This window comes from Pollicipes pollicipes, unplaced genomic scaffold (assembly GCF_011947565.3).
Source record: "Pollicipes pollicipes isolate AB1234 unplaced genomic scaffold, Ppol_2.1 Scaffold_7261;HRSCAF=8764_pilon_pilon_pilon, whole genome shotgun sequence".
Classification (NCBI taxonomy): domain Eukaryota; kingdom Metazoa; phylum Arthropoda; class Thecostraca; order Pollicipedomorpha; family Pollicipedidae; genus Pollicipes; species Pollicipes pollicipes.
In genome coordinates, this window is record NW_023597054.1 from 19882504 (window position 1) to 19898338 (window position 15835).

The following is a 15835-nucleotide window of genomic DNA, read 5'->3' on the forward strand; positions in this document are numbered from 1 at the left end:
GGAGGACAAATGCATTACACCGTAGCAATACCAGCTCAAACTCTGGTAGAGTCCACGATCGGTAGAGTTCGGAAACTCAGGTGCAGTCCAGGATCGTTAGAGTCTGGTAAATCCGGTAGAGTCCGGGATCGTTCCACCTCCAACCTTGTCCTCCTGGCCAGTAGCACATGCTCACTTCACATTCATAGACCGCGGCCGCCTGAGATGAGACTTTCAGAACACCAAGTGGATTGTGTGCCAGAAGGACCAGTGCCGGACCTGACAATACAGTTTTCCCAGGGATTTTGCAAATGTTGTCAAATATATGTTCATGCTAGCAAAGGCTTCATGTGGGACGCATGCAAGCGTCACAAATCGGCATCAAGACGAGAATACCCGACTTAATGATTTTGGAAATCCAAAGGGGCATGGAAAGACGACTGCTTTGGTTTACTTGATATAACGAACAGATGGCGAATACATAAGGATTCGGCTTGCCGGAAGAAAGAAATATCACTGAGATCGTTTGGAACGGTTCTTACTGCAGAATACTGGGGTTCATGCTCCACGCCATTCACGTAATCACTATGCTGTCGCCCCGCTCACTTCGAGTGTAGCCACGACCTCGTCACCAGTCAGCCCCACCCATAAACACACGACTCGGCCTATCTGTGGTCTGGATCCCTGAACTCGTCCACGCGGCGAGACGGTGCGATGCGGCCCACTCCACACCACACATGGCTAGCTAATGGCGCAGTGGGGCGCCTCAGCCAGCGATAACGGACCGCTGTCGTCGTCTGAAGGCCGCTTTTGCAATCCACGAGCACTTGCCCGCACGGTCATGGCGAGCAGCTTCCTGTACTACGTCCTCCCTTTGATTTAGGTGAAGATAATCGGTGGAAATAAAAGTAGGACGTCAATAATGAAGGGACATTTTTGAGCGTGACTTATTTGGAGCATGAGGCTTGACATGTCCGTTACATTGCTGAAGTATGCGTATTCGTTTTCGCTTACGTGTGTGATGATATGTCATGCTGAAATGTTTGCTATGCCACCGGTTTTTTTACGTCACGGGTTGAAGACTGCCCTTAGGGTTGACACTGTCTTCACAATGACGTCTGTGATGTTTTAACATTTTATCTTGGACAAATCCAACGATTTATACGCTTAGAGTAGCTGCTCTTACGCATTTGTCATAAGCGGGATCTGCAATGAGGATCAATCAAAGCCGCAAGTTTAACTACAGCGAACCGCAAACGCGGACACATTGTTGTTCTTTAGCTGACTTACGTGGGCTTGAAATATGGCGCAGCTTATTGGTCAGCATTTAGCGAATCATTCTTGAGTTGGTCAGCTCCGAAGCCAACTTGAGTGTTGATGATTTGAATCCAATAAATCGGACCGAAACCATCAACACCCGAGGCTGATCCTGGCATCCGACTAGAAGCCCTCACCGCCGGGCGTCCGACGTTCGCAGATGATGCATCATTCAAACGCTTACAAGAAAACAGTTTATGCGCTTGCTGGAGGTCGCACCGGAACACGAGAAGATGGGCGTACAGAGGCACGTGCTCAAACTCAACCTGCCCTTTCTGAAAGTCTGAAAATGTGCGCCCTTCCAGCGTTCAGATTAGAACACCTGCGCCCAACACTTGCATGCTGTTTTGAAAAAGTCCGCATGGGCCTTTAAAACCTATTTTCAATCCAAGGTTTATGTCACATTAGTTTATAGCATTAATGCATATTACATAGCAAGCGTTTGGGGAATGTAAGAGTGGCGTACTAATGACCAAACATTTCAGCAGAACAGCGGGACATTCCAATCAGCAATAACAAGGCAAGAGATGCTCTCCAAATAGTGGCACAGGCTACTTAATTATCAAGGAAAAGGGGCATATGATGCTTTATACCTTGCAGGTGTTTTTAAACTAGATTTCCAGGTGATCTACGTTGCAGAAACCATATGGGGAAATTCTGAATAGCAAAATAAGCTGTGTTTGATGCCATAAAATCTATATGGAATGCTGTTTCGTATGCAAAGATTTTGAGGGCTGCAAGCACAAAAATTGGTCAGCCTCACAGCAATGCTATTGTGAAGCATTGTCCTTTCTCAAAAACTTTTAAGCCTCTTAACGATGCTCACTGATGGGTCCAGATCGCAGACATAAAATATAGTTGCTCGGTTAAAAACGTTGCGTTGTTAACATTGCAATGCTTCTTCTCTGCCATCCTTTAGGGGACCGTCCTGCAACAATATATTATGTATCACAGCCTGAGAGCAATGTAAGAGCGTTCAGGACATCTTACATACTATGTAAGTGTCGTGTGGTGGGGAAATGTAAGATTTAGAAATGTGCGGTGAAATTGCGTACATCTAGTGCGTCTGAAATATATGCTCCATCACACATAGCTCAAACTGTATTTACTTAGTTCGCCAATCATTGCTTTTAGTTTTATTTCGGTTTCCTATAACGGTAGAGAAAGTGCACTGCCTCCTATACATAAGTGACACGGTAGCTGGCATGTTTACAACCATGGATTTTTCCTGCCTGCAGTAAAACGTGTGAATTCTTCTTGTGTGCCGTTCCTACTAATATTTACTGCGGTATTGACTAGCAGGTTTTGGACTAGTCCACTGCTTTAGAGGATTGGTGTAAATGCTACATTCTAGGTTAAATTATGCTTTGGAATCGTTATTAAATATTATTTTTGAAAGGGCAGGATACGTGTTGACTTTGATGCCTATCTTACTCAAGGCTGTTAGGTCAGTTGTCTTAGGTCAGATGCCTATCTTACTTAAGACTGTTGGGCATGCGTTGACAATGAACATGCACTGCATGTGCGCACGTTTTTGACGTAAGCTTGAGCATACCTGCTAAAGAGTATATGGGTTCTTGAAACAAAATGAGATAAGCAGTTTGTACTGAGCTGCCCTTTCTTGTATTTAACGGGTCATTGCGTTTAGTTATGCCCCAGTGCTTGTTGAACTAGTTATATCTCACAGGTTTCACCTGGTACATTTTAGGGGCATCTCCCAGCAATTACGTGATAAATAATAGTTCAGTATAAGACTTTTCGTCTATTCCATCCATTCTATCCATTCCAATTGTGTATAAGTATCCTATGGTGGGTTGAGTCGGTTTCAGACCCGAGCGCAAGAATCGCATAGATTTGCTGGCATTCTTTTCTCAAATTTTCTCATCGAATCTCGACTGTTTAACATCTCGTAATATCCAGTTTTAGGCCGGTATCGCTGGTTTCTGGCAGACTGTTCTCAATGCTTCTGCCAGTGGCGCATTTCTACACCGGCCGAAGCAATAGAGAGGCATAGGTGTCCGTCTGCGAACGCGTCTAAGTTTTGTTTTTTATAATCTATCGAGTAAGCCCATGAAAAGGCGGGTTGTGCTTGCTTTCAAAACGTGCGGCACATAGGTTCTTCACTTTCGTTCCAAAAAAAGCGAAACATGGCGGTATGTGGGCAAAACCAGTAACCACAGCATTTGGGTCCGCCAATACCTAGCACAGTATAATCAAAGGATGGATGGATGGATGGACGACGTAGTCGAATGCAGTCCATCGCACTCGGATCAAAAAAGGATGGACGACGCAGTCGAATGCAGCAATGACAGATGCCTGTCGAATACGATTACGTGAAAAAGATTCGAGGCTAGAACATATACCTGCTGCACCATGTTCGGAGGGAGAAGTGCTCATGGCTACCCGTTTGTGAGTACGGTATATAAAAAATTATTTGGGAAATACATGAAATTAAAGCACGTCTCAGCGCATGCGTTTTCATATGCAACTGCTTAGCTCTTAGGAATTGACAGCGTTTTTCAGGACTTGAATCCTAATTTTCCAGATGCAAAGACATGCACGATTCGAACTTATTGAAATCTTCGACCTCTACAAATCCGAATATGCAGCTCCAATTCTAGTAAAGAACTCCACATGAATGCGAACTGGAACCCTGCTAAACGCTTGAGTCATTTTGTTTCCAATCTGGTCGTCATCGTGCAGGATGATAAGTCACTTATTTTGGACGTCATCTACGGACCGAGCTGCTATGAAGGTTCGAGTAACATGTGTAAAATGGCCTCATTTTGAATTCCACACTCTGAATATCAATGAAAACTTGCAAGCTACCAGCGGAATGTGCAGCAAACATTGCGTGTTTTGTTTGTTCTCTCGTATCACACCAAAGAGCCAAGTGCTCTACTGCATTATCATTTAGCAGCACCAGCACGACTTGCACCTCATCGATAGAGTCATCGAGTGACATCAGCATCAGCAAACACAACAATGATCTTCGATCAAATATAAAATGAAAAGTGGCGTCGTCGCCAACCAAGGTCGCTTGCATGCATTGTACAACTCACACCGAAGGAAAAATCTCCACCGGGCCTCCGCATCGGGGACTGGGTTTAGTTTCTTAAAGAGCGGGCGCCTCTGCGGGCCGACTGAATGCCAAACACAGCGAGAGAGCGGTGGCGGGTCCTTTCATTGGTTACTCTGCAGGACGCGATGTCAAGGGCCATTAATAACTTGTCAACTTCGGTACGCTTTATGTGCTGCACAAGACGGATGCGCCAGGTGATATGCCCGGCCTTGATGCGAAAAAGCCGCACCGACTGCGAAGTGAAGCTGCCGCGCAAAAATTGCGGCCAGCGTTTCTGCTGAAACTGTCGCCTATGCAGCAAGATAAATCGCACGTTCAGGCGAGTCGAGACAGTCACAAGCATCCGCTGACAGATTGTTTCCCGGAATGTTTTAGAAGCATGCGCGTTCGACGTGCAGCACGCCTTCATCTGGTCTGGTGATGCAAACCGCTTTTTTGCCTGAAAAAACGTGGTACCTACCAGAAATCAAGTAGTTTGCTGGCACCATATCAATTTGTCGAACATCCACTTGCAACCGGCGTTACGCATGAGAACCGCAAAACTTTATCGAAGTCCTTGGGGTGACAGCAGGAGCGCCAGGGACATTACTTTCCAAATTTGTTTTAGAGGGGCTAAGGCAATAAAGATGACCTAAGTTACCCCCTAAATCCTGCTTTTTCTTGGTATTTCGTCAAGTTTGATTTTCGTCCTCGACGTCAAAATTGAAATTTAAAGTGAAGTATTTGGTCGGATTCAGAAATGTTTTAATGTTGAGGAATGGTTTATTTGAAGACGATGTGATAGTGATATTTATGATGTATGGTGTTGATATTGATAGTGGTGTGTCCATGTACCTCGCGCGCAAGCAGTGCAGAGACTTGCTAAATTTCGTTGGCCAGTATGCCTCTTTTGCTCATATGTACTGGGTATGGGTACATATGATCGTATATAAGCTGGTATTAGTACATAACATCAGTGGGTACGGATGATGGTATACTCCTCGCACCATCATACGTGGAGTAGGTGTTAATTGTTTCCAAATGGGGGCATGGGGAGGAGCCAGTCCAGGCTGCTCTGACTCTGCCTGCCTCTGTCCCGCACTCGTGCTACGCAGTATTGAAAGGTTACACCTCGCGTTTCGTAGCACATAGTGTTCCGCAACCGAAGACAGAATCCAACTGAAGCCATTGATTCATTACATGGATTACAAGCCACCGAATATATATGCCTGCTTCAGCCCTCCGTTAGCCGCCACGAAGCATAAGATTGTGAAGGCAATCTTCTGTACTTAATACTTTCCTCAGCCAGTTTTTTTCCAGCAATGCGGCTATCGCCGCAGCCTTGCCGGGAGTAACCGAACGACATACGCGGCAAGAAATATGAAATTTCCGGGGAATCTGCTCGTCTTGAAATGGTATTTCATTGCCACGTAATACCAGCGTAAGACCAGGGGGAAGGGAGCAAAGTGCACCCTTTCGGGCAAGCTTAATCAAAGCCTTGTGGTGATGCACGGAAGGCATTAAATTAAGGATTATGTGCGGTCCTCCACTTTTTAAAGCGTTCTCACGCCTCTGGATAGAGGTGATAGTATGAACCATGTTCAGGGAGTCGCAGTCATCTTGCATGTTCAGCCAAGTGTCAACATTTGAGCAGCGCAGTGCGCTCACATACAATTTCGACAGATCCCTCATGTACAGCACGCTTGCGGGAGGACCAGCGCTGGGCTTCGGTCAGCGGTGTCGTCAGAACGTCGCCAAGGTCGCATTCTGAAACACCATAAATTCGTCTCATTGGGAGCTATTTCCTGTATCCAGCGTTGGACTGTCATTTCGAGCTCGTCGTTCTTTTTTGTTCAGTTGTTCTCCAGCTGCTGTTTTGTTCGCCCTGACTCGTTTCAGAATTATATCAGTTTCTGGAGAAATCATGCGTCACCAACAGCTGACATCCTTAAAGCGGCTTACTCCTTTGCATAGCCACATGCGTGATACACTACGGAGACAGTTTCGCTAAGAAAGTTTGAGAGTTGAGCAGGAACAATGGCTTGTATCATGCTTCCCAGGTACGCCCAAAGCCGTAATTCTCTCCAGCCCACTTGCTTCTCGAAGTTGGGGCTGGAGCACCTCCCACCTCCAAACCGAATAGCAAGCTACACCCCTGATTCATTAGCTGGCTCCGTAAAATTCGTGGCAAAGGCTTAAACCTGACATAGGTTCTTCAAAAACAAGTTCTGTTAACCCCCGTTCTGATTCACTATTGTTTTCATAGCGCGGACTGGTGGGAGAGGAGTTAATGCGCCCCCCTCCCCCCTACAAGCGTCTCCAAACTTATAAATGTAGAGCTTAGCGGAAAACACCATAGGGTTGGTCCTAGCAAGGTCTTGTGGTTAGTACTAACTTTGTATGTTCTTAAGTCACCGACTGACCCCACTATAACAGGTCAAAGGTCACATTGTTCGGAAGATCGCACTTTTTCAGCTTTCCAGCATCATGCATACGAGACCATACCTCATGGTGGCATTAAACGTAAACAAGCCTGTTTTTCGTTCAATTTCAAGTACAACGGTGCATCCTTTTATGTGTCTTTAGCATACAATTATGATATATAGCTACGTTAATGTAGCAATGTCGGCCCCTAGCTGGCGTTTCTCGGCGGCGTCGCTCGCCGTCCGCCGCCTCAGCTGGCCGCAAATCGTCGTGCAGTGTTCTTGAAAAACCGTCGCTGCACCGAAACCAGAAAACTAGGAACACGCTTTTGGTGTTAAAACACGCGCAGTGGATGCCCCAGAACAGGCTACTAAACAGCTGGACGTCATTGTACAGCATGCCGGACAAGTATCCTCAAACTAAATTAGGGTGTTGCATCAGCCCCCTGTCAGGGCGTGGGACGAAGTAAAAGTAACAAGCAAGCAATAGCATTTAACAGCATTGCACTTGGGTACTCTGTGGCCTCATGGATCATCTTATCATTTAATATATAGGCCCTCAAGATCGGTCAGAAAAAAATGAGTATGGCTTCCGGTTTCAGCCACGAGCGGCATACCACTTGCTATTTTTATTTTTTATTTTTGCTGTTTATATTTTGTGCGATCACACAACCTCAATGTCTGTGACCACTTGATGTTAAAGCAAAAATCAACATTACGGAGGCGAGCTGGCGGAAGTGTTAGTCAGCCACCGGGAAGGGGAGATGACCTTTCTCGGTATTTATCAGATTTTGAGAGTACTAATGTCCTTGATCGATCTTGTTTATCGAGTTGGCCCGTGATGGTAATGTGTACTACAGCTCAACGTTTACGATTCAGCAAAGGCCAGTCTAGTGTAATGGCCACAAAGCAAATGCGAGGTGGTGAAAGGACGCGTCTTCCTTGAAGTGGATGTCCAATGATGCTCTCTGGATTAAGGGTGTGGTTACAGCACGGGCTCTGGTCCCAGCCATCTACCAGCGCGGATGGAGCCCCTGACCGCGGCTGGAGGAGACCCAAAGCTGTGGGTGGGGCTCGATGGGACGCAAGAGCTGTGTTTTGAGAGGCGCAGCAGAGTGCGGCACAAAACATTGCCGGTGCAATAGTACCGTCAGTACCGGCACCACAGGCGGTACCTGGTCGAGCCGTACCAGCGGCGGCGGTTGTACCGGCTGGCCGTCAGCCGTCGTCGGCGCCATGTTGGCGCCCAGGGCGCCGCCGCCGTCGGCCCATTATAGCCCATCTTGGCTCCGTCATGCAGGAACAACGCCGCGGTAATTACAAGTTTCCATGCCGTTCCCATCTTATTGGTCGGCCCGAACAAATGCTGACCGATCCATCTTGCGGCGCTGCACTATCATTTACCTCTGCTAATTCATAAATAATTGCATAAATTTGGGCGGGCGCGGCGGCGACCGGCGGGCGCGGCCGGGGCGCACGCAGGGCCGCCCCGGCTCTGATGGATACCACAGCACGGGCTAATGGCCGCACGCTGGCCGCTAGGTCGTTTTTGTCGCGGCGCCGACGTGTCACCGCCGGGCGCCGGCGGCGCGGCCGGCGGCCGCGGCGCAGCGCGGCGAACGCGACGCACTTAGACGCGCGGGGCTGCGATCCATCGCGCCGATGGCGCACGCCGCGGACAACATCGTAAATTGCGGCGGACGTGGCGCGCTAGCCGGGACGTTGGTTGTCCTAGGCCCGGCCGGCCGGCGGGTGACGCGCGTTGGGGTGTGACAACTGAGCCTGGGCGTCAGCCGAATGCTACATGCCTCGGGCCGGCCGGCCAGGGCCGGGCGATGTCGGTGCTCGGGCGGCTCTGAGGTTACCGCCGAGCGACATTGCTCCTGCTGCTCTGCGCTGTGGTCCCAAGGACGGCAGCTTCCACGACAGTTTGGGAGGCCTCCAACAGTAACTTGGAACGTCGAAGCCAGTCTCAATGAATCAATGCGCGCCTTGTTTTCTTCTTAATCGGAAATGGTTGGGCGACCCAGGCTCGCCAGCACCAAGTTGTCCGCCATCTCTGCCGGTCCCAGCAGGTGCAGTGAGGTCGTGTTCACTCGGCGTTAATAACGCGTCGTGTCAAAGCGCTCTCGACTGCGAGCTTGCTGGACAATGCAAGAGACTGCAGTTAATTTTCCTGTGGAGCGTAAGAGACAGGATAAAGGATCATTACGGACCGCCAGCATACGCTATAGGCAATTTATCTCGCTAAGCAGTCCGTAAAATATGACAAATTGCAGTCTCCACTTCGAATATAAGCTGGTTAAATCTGTTGTTCACCGTTGCTTACGATGAAAATAGGGAATGACTGTGAACAGGGGTACGTTGAATAACCTTCACATCAGAGTATGCACCTTTTTAGCTGCTTGTTAGACGGCTTGAACTACTGCTTCCTAATTTTGGATTCGAGCACTGTCGTTGTCAGACCCATAAAAAATGTTGCTCGGCGTAACCGCGAAATGTAGCAACACTGGTGCCTGGAATGCCGCCAATCCTAATTTGCAAGGTGCATTTTGCAAGCATCACGGGCGGCTAGCAACCAATATCCCAGCTGAAATTAATTTCAATGGTATTGTCAAGCTGCCCATCTGAAAACAAATACCTTTAAAATGACCCTTGACAGGAAGGGAACCCAGCGGTAAAGTACTTTGCAACGGTACAAAGTGCTGAAGAAATGAAAAGCTGTGTTGAATGAATGCCTCATTTGTGAATGTCGCCTCAAGAATACTAGGCAGACATATGGCTTCCATCTAGAATGCTACAGTGCTGACAGTTCCATTGCGTTCAGCCAAAAACATCTTTCACGCCAAGGCAATCGCTTTCAGGGCTCAAAAACCTGATTTCCTATGAGTCCAAAGCGAACTGGTGCGGTTGAGAACAGCCCATATTCTGCACGCGACAAAAATTCTTATGCTTTATGTGAGTAAAAAGTCTGAGTTTTCTTTTCTTTTTCGGCGGTGGGATACTTGATGGAAATAACTGGGCCGTAGTGAACCCAGAGCTTCAGGCCCAAGCGACGGTCCCAAGTAATCACCGAGACCTATTAGGAAGGCGCTTCACGTTTCCAACTGGGCCATCGTCACGAGCGATACATGCAGAGGTGCGCTTTGTGACCACGTCACCAAATGTCTGTATGGCCAGGTGGCCATCGAAATCACTGGTGGCGGTAAATGCTCAGCACCTTTGTAATGCGTTTCAGTCAATGCTTTATATCTCCGTTTGACCTTTATATACTCCTGTCCGCCAGCCTACGTTAGGTGAGGCGAGAGGAAGTTGTGTTCTGCAGACCGCGTAATGACACAAGTTTGGAACGCGCAGGGACTTGCTGCGTGGGGACGGCAGACTCTAATGTCCGTGCTACCCTGTATTCCCCACCGTGCGCCACGTGATTCAATCGTGTCCACATTTCGCCCAGGAGCGTTCGCGTCACTTTGGGCCGAACACGGCGTCACGCATATTGCGCCATGCCCTCGGGGGCGACTCGCGCATACTGGACGGTGGCCAACTACTTTTTATTTCTTGCAGACGTCTGATCCAGCACTATATATATATATATATATATATATATATATATATATATATATATATACATATATGTATATGCCCTCAGTGACTAAATAATAGTCATCTGGACGCAGCATGATCTTCGTGGTCGGCGCGCCCCAAAATCCTAACCAATAGCAAATTGGTTTGACCAGCACCTCCCGGTATATCCAAGGTCAGTAATTTGCAGCAACAAAACTATAAGTCGTGAATTGTGTTACAAACCACCGCGCGGCGTCTACGGGATACGGTGCAACGCATGCAGGGAGCACAATGCATGCAATGCAGCGCATGCGAATACACTGGTAACACTAGTGAGTGGCGGTGTGCTTTTTCTTAAGTTACTTAATTTATTTTTCGAGCCCGTTTTGTCTGGACTAAAGCACAAGTCTGCACGAAATACATCGCACCGGGACCAAAATCAGTTTTTGTAATCTTGTGAGAAGACATAAAACATCCTAACCACCCGAAACTGAAAAACAGCAATAACACACTTCCGTCTGGTCGACCGAGTGGTTGTTTGTCGGCGTTATATACTGGTTTACAAGTCTTTGGATGCACCAAGTTGCAATGCATCACATTTTCATAAAAGGCTGGAGAGCTAACACAAGCTTAAAGTATTGGGACCACCTGAGGGAGGTGCGTTGCAACTACGTTTTGCGGAAGGCATAAACCAGGGTTTTAATGAAAGCATCCGGGCCAACTGTGTGTACGCGGCAAAGATGTTAAGTAAAATATACTCCACAAAATTGTTTGGTTTAAAATTGGATGAACGTGGTAAGTGGCACGCAAAACAAAATACTTTAAACCGACCTTGCATTATCGTGTAAGCTAAATTCTAAACCAATGTAATGTGAACTGCGCAATGTTTGTAATCGTGCAGTTGTACATTGCCAGGCATATGAACAATAGGAACATTTAAATATAGTGCTAGCACGCATTGAAGGAGATGAAAGTGATATCCTTATCCCGTCAAAGCAATGAGACAAGTTTTCCATCAATGACCAAACACTTTTACCTTCCGGCAACCAGCCCTGGGAATCTAAAACCACTAAGGCGATCTTCCCTAGAGTTGAAAGTACAAAAAGAATAGTCCGATCTCACAACTGTCGAAGGTATATATTGTTGCCTCAGTTTATAAAGTTGCCCCACGACTAGCCAAGCTTTACCAAAAATTTGGGCGATGATAACGCATAGTCTAGCCACTTATTTCTCCCCAGCACGACACCATGTCGAATGTTTGAACTGCCAATACTTCTTCAAAGCAGCATGAGCAAACACTTCCCGCCTTTGCCTCTTGCGTTTCCTGCTCACCCACGCCTTCCTACAGCTCGACGTGGGGCTCAGTCTTTCACCTCTCGTTCCGCCCCCCCCCCCCCCCTCCCCCAACGCGGGACCAGTGCCGTGATACCCCGACCACCTATTGTCCACTGCACAACACTTTATTGTATTACTTCACGTGACTGACAATTAATCATCAAGTGCCCTCTATGCTAATGGCCAAACATCATTACACCAGTGACAAATGGTCAGCAGAACTAATGCTATTGCCTCCAGATTTGAGAAATTACCGCCGGCCATTGCCGTATTGGGAGCACGGCGGAAGGCGCGGACGTTGCCCCAGGGCTCGATGGTGCTGGGCGTGACGGCCGTCCACCAGGCCCGAAACACAGACGCCGATGGACGGCAGTGCGAAGAGTCGAGGTTTGGGGACAGTGCCGGTCCTAGTCGGATCAGGGCAGGTGCTGGCTGGTGGCATGCAGTTGCATACGGCAGGGGCGATGTATATTCTCAGATGCTTGCGTTACGTGACGTGCGCGTCCTGGTGTAGGTACTTTCTGCCTCCGAAAGACCTAGTGTGCCATGAGAAAACTCAACATCAGTTCGCTTTTGATATAATTTTGATGAAGATGTTTCAAGCTTAGTCATCCCAACGCAAATATAAAAAAGGTATTAACCGGTGCAGCTGTATATCTGTAATGAGCTTGTCCATATCGTAAAAAATATATTCCCTCAAGGATGCCCGAGAGAGGGACATTATCAGCTGTCGAGCCCGAAGTCTAATTAGGAGGCATCTGTCATCTTCACAGCAATGCGCAATCATTGTTGCTGGCAAGTTAGTCTACCATTTGGCGTCGATGTTTCAGCACTTATGTTGAATATTCATTCTGCGGTTGTACTCATTACCATACACAAACCTGCATGTCTTCAATGAAGCAACACGAACGAGGTCCTTTAAGCCACATGCATAAAAATGTTCAAGAAACTTTCAGGGAATGGAGTGAGTCGCCTTTTGTTCTTTCTTCACCAATAGCAAAATGCATCAGTTGTTTCTTGTGGACTGGAGGGTGCAACTTCCCGACAACGTCCTTACACGCCCTTACTATCAACATGATGTCTCTATATCCCCCTAAATACAATATTGTAAGAATCGGTAAATAAAGTGAAAAGGATGAACATCCATGCATACAAATTTCAACGCATGGTTTCAGCAGTGACCTCGCTTTTTTGTAGCTGTCACCAGCTAGCAGCTACTAGTTAGAAGCCGCCAACAATTGTTACGCATGTCTCCTCAATTGCCCATGGTCGAGGTATAGCGATTTCATCCAACCCGCGTACCTGTCAGTGATGTTCGTGCACGCCAGGCATGTGGCCAAGTCTGCAGCTGGAGCGGATTTAGGAGCCCACGCTTCGATTTAACTGTTCGCCGTTGCTACCAAAACGTGCACTGATGTGACCTGATTTTATGACTGCATGTCATGGTTGTAATCACGGTATTCTGTGTTGACCAACAGCGTACCAGATCCATTGATTAACTCGGATGATTATAGTGTCGCCACCGCATTGTTATGCCGCCGCCCCGACTTGATTAATTAGATCTGTGCATAGTCACGGCCTTAAGCTGATCCGGCCTGACTCCTCACATCTCCAACGTTTTTATCAGGCTTCCAAGCCACATATTTTTCGTTGGAATGCTGTGGAGAAAGCATAAAGTCCAGAGCACACCAGGAACTGTTTTGAGAAGAACCTCGAATTCCTACACTGAATTCGAAATACGCAATTTACACTAAGCCGAGATGCTACGCCACAGGTCAACGTCGCTCAGCCTGCAGATGTAGAGCGCACTGTTTTCTGGTCATACCGCCGTCCTGTGTCACTGTCCCGCCCAGCGGTCTGTCGGGCGCGTCCACCGCGCCCGTCCACAGGTCCACGCGGCGGGTCCACGGCCGGCGGCCGGCGGTGTCCACCGCACCGCCGCCGGCACGATAAATAATGCGCGCCTGCGTGAGCATCCGTCATCGTCGGCGGCGACGCACGCGACCTCGACGCGTCGGCCCCGACGACGGCCGCCGCCTAATGGGGCGGAAGAGGGGCTGCTCGCCGGCGCGTGCGGGCCCCGCCTGATGGACGCCCCGGCCAGGGGATGAGACCTGCTGGTGGTGAGGTGTGTGCTGTGTTGGGATGGCCTGGGTGTGCACGTGTGGAGCCTTGCTCGGAGTGGGTATGAAATCCATTTACGAGCTTTTGTTAACAGCCAGATGTGTGGGGATGGGAGGTGGCCTCAGTAAAAACCTCAATGCGGCGTGATTTTGTCATGTTTGATGCATGGCGCATGGAACAAATTTGTTCCGATTGCACCGATCATTGACGGACTTCAATTGATGCTCATGTAATGTTTTATGCAGGGTACATGGGACAAAATCGTTGTCGGCGGTTGGTCGGCTAGTACCGTTAACGTGACCATTTCACGACTGATTTACGGCAGGGGAAAAGATGAAGATAAAAGATGAAGAGGCTCTAATCTACCGCAGCAAATTAGGCGACATCTTTAGTAAGCGGACAACGGTGCCCCGACACGGAACAGCCAAGGCCAAAACTGGGAAGCAGGGCGTGCACGAACGCGGCTCTTCGTGACTGAAACCGTCTTCTAAATCGGTGTGCAAATGCTAATGTAACGCGCGGAAAGTTGCCCAGCGATGACCAGGCACGCCTTTCAACAGGTCTGCTGTGTAAGCTGCCGGCAAATCTGCCACAAAACGACCGCAACAATACGAACGAGAAATTGGCCCGACGGCCACTCCGGAACTCAACTCATTATATTCCAGCTCGTGAACAAAAACCGTCCGTCATCTCCCGCGCGGAACAGCGGAAGCCCCTCAACACAACAGGATGACTCGTGGCCCACCCGACGCTCGTGGTCACCCCGAACCGCGCGGTGGCGGTGCCCCCGTTTCCACGCCCTCCCGTGGGGCGCAGCGATCGCCAGCTGACACAGCTGTCGCCGCTGCCGCCGACCGATGGCCTCTCGCGCCTCCTCTGACAGCCGCTTCCGTTGCATTCGCTGCAATGAGCGCGTGCAGCGAGGCCCGACGGCGCTATCTACCCGCCTCACGCCGGCGGCGAGCGTTCGTCAGGTTCACACCCCCACGGGGTGTTTGTCAGGTTCGCGCCGGTGGTGGTCCGACGCGTCGCGCCGCTCCCATTCCCGGCTGACGCGCCGACCGGAACAGACTATGGTAGTGCGTCCCTGCGCGAGGGGTGCGCCAGGGCTGGGGCGCTGGGCTCGACGGCATCGGTGTGCATCGGCGCCGGTGTCGTATCCTGTCTATAGCTGACGATGTAGCAGGTGAAGGGCGGGTCGGACCGATGCTGGGCTACCAACCACGTGTGCTCCGAAGTTGCGGTGTGACGCCGTCAAACCCCTGGACACCAAAAACCTTCGCTGAGAGCACTTGGCCTTAGCTCTCACATCCTTTGTACTGCGAGACACTTCCTGCTTGTGGCCCAATGACTTCAAGCTTGACCCGGGCGTTTTCAAACGTCCGTTACAGGCCTGAAGAGACACCATTTCGGCACACAGGTGGCCTGCCTTTCCGACCTCGCATGTCTTTAACACTAATCATATGACCCATTATGGCCAATCTCACTTTATAATGCATTACATGATGTGGCACAAATGGCTTAAATGTGGCAAGCGCCCTTTCCGTGCAGATAAATACTCAGATGCGCTAGTAAGTGGTATTTTGATAAACGCAGAACTACATTGGAGTAGAATAATGACGACAGTCTGCTGCAATTTATAGCCCATTGTGTCGCATCGAGGCTTGTCCTAAATATGCCCTTTCATACTTCATGTTGCTCTGCACCCGAAAGGTTGGCCATTTTCGAAGGTCTGTCCCCATACCTTCCCGCAAGAAAATAAGTGGAGACAGCACAATGTTACGGCTTTGGTAAGCACAATAGTTGTGCTGATGTGGGTGTCATTCGCATGTCTTTTTATGCATATGTGAACTGTAAAACTCACTTCTATGTTCGAAAACGCCATTTTGGATGTCCAGTCAAAGTGAACGAGAAAGGCTTGTAGGAGACGACATTCAACAATCCCTCAAACAAGAGCACATAACAGCATACATACAGACGCGCGCTCACACCCCGCTTAGCGTCTTAAACGACCTTCCACTCCACGTGTAAA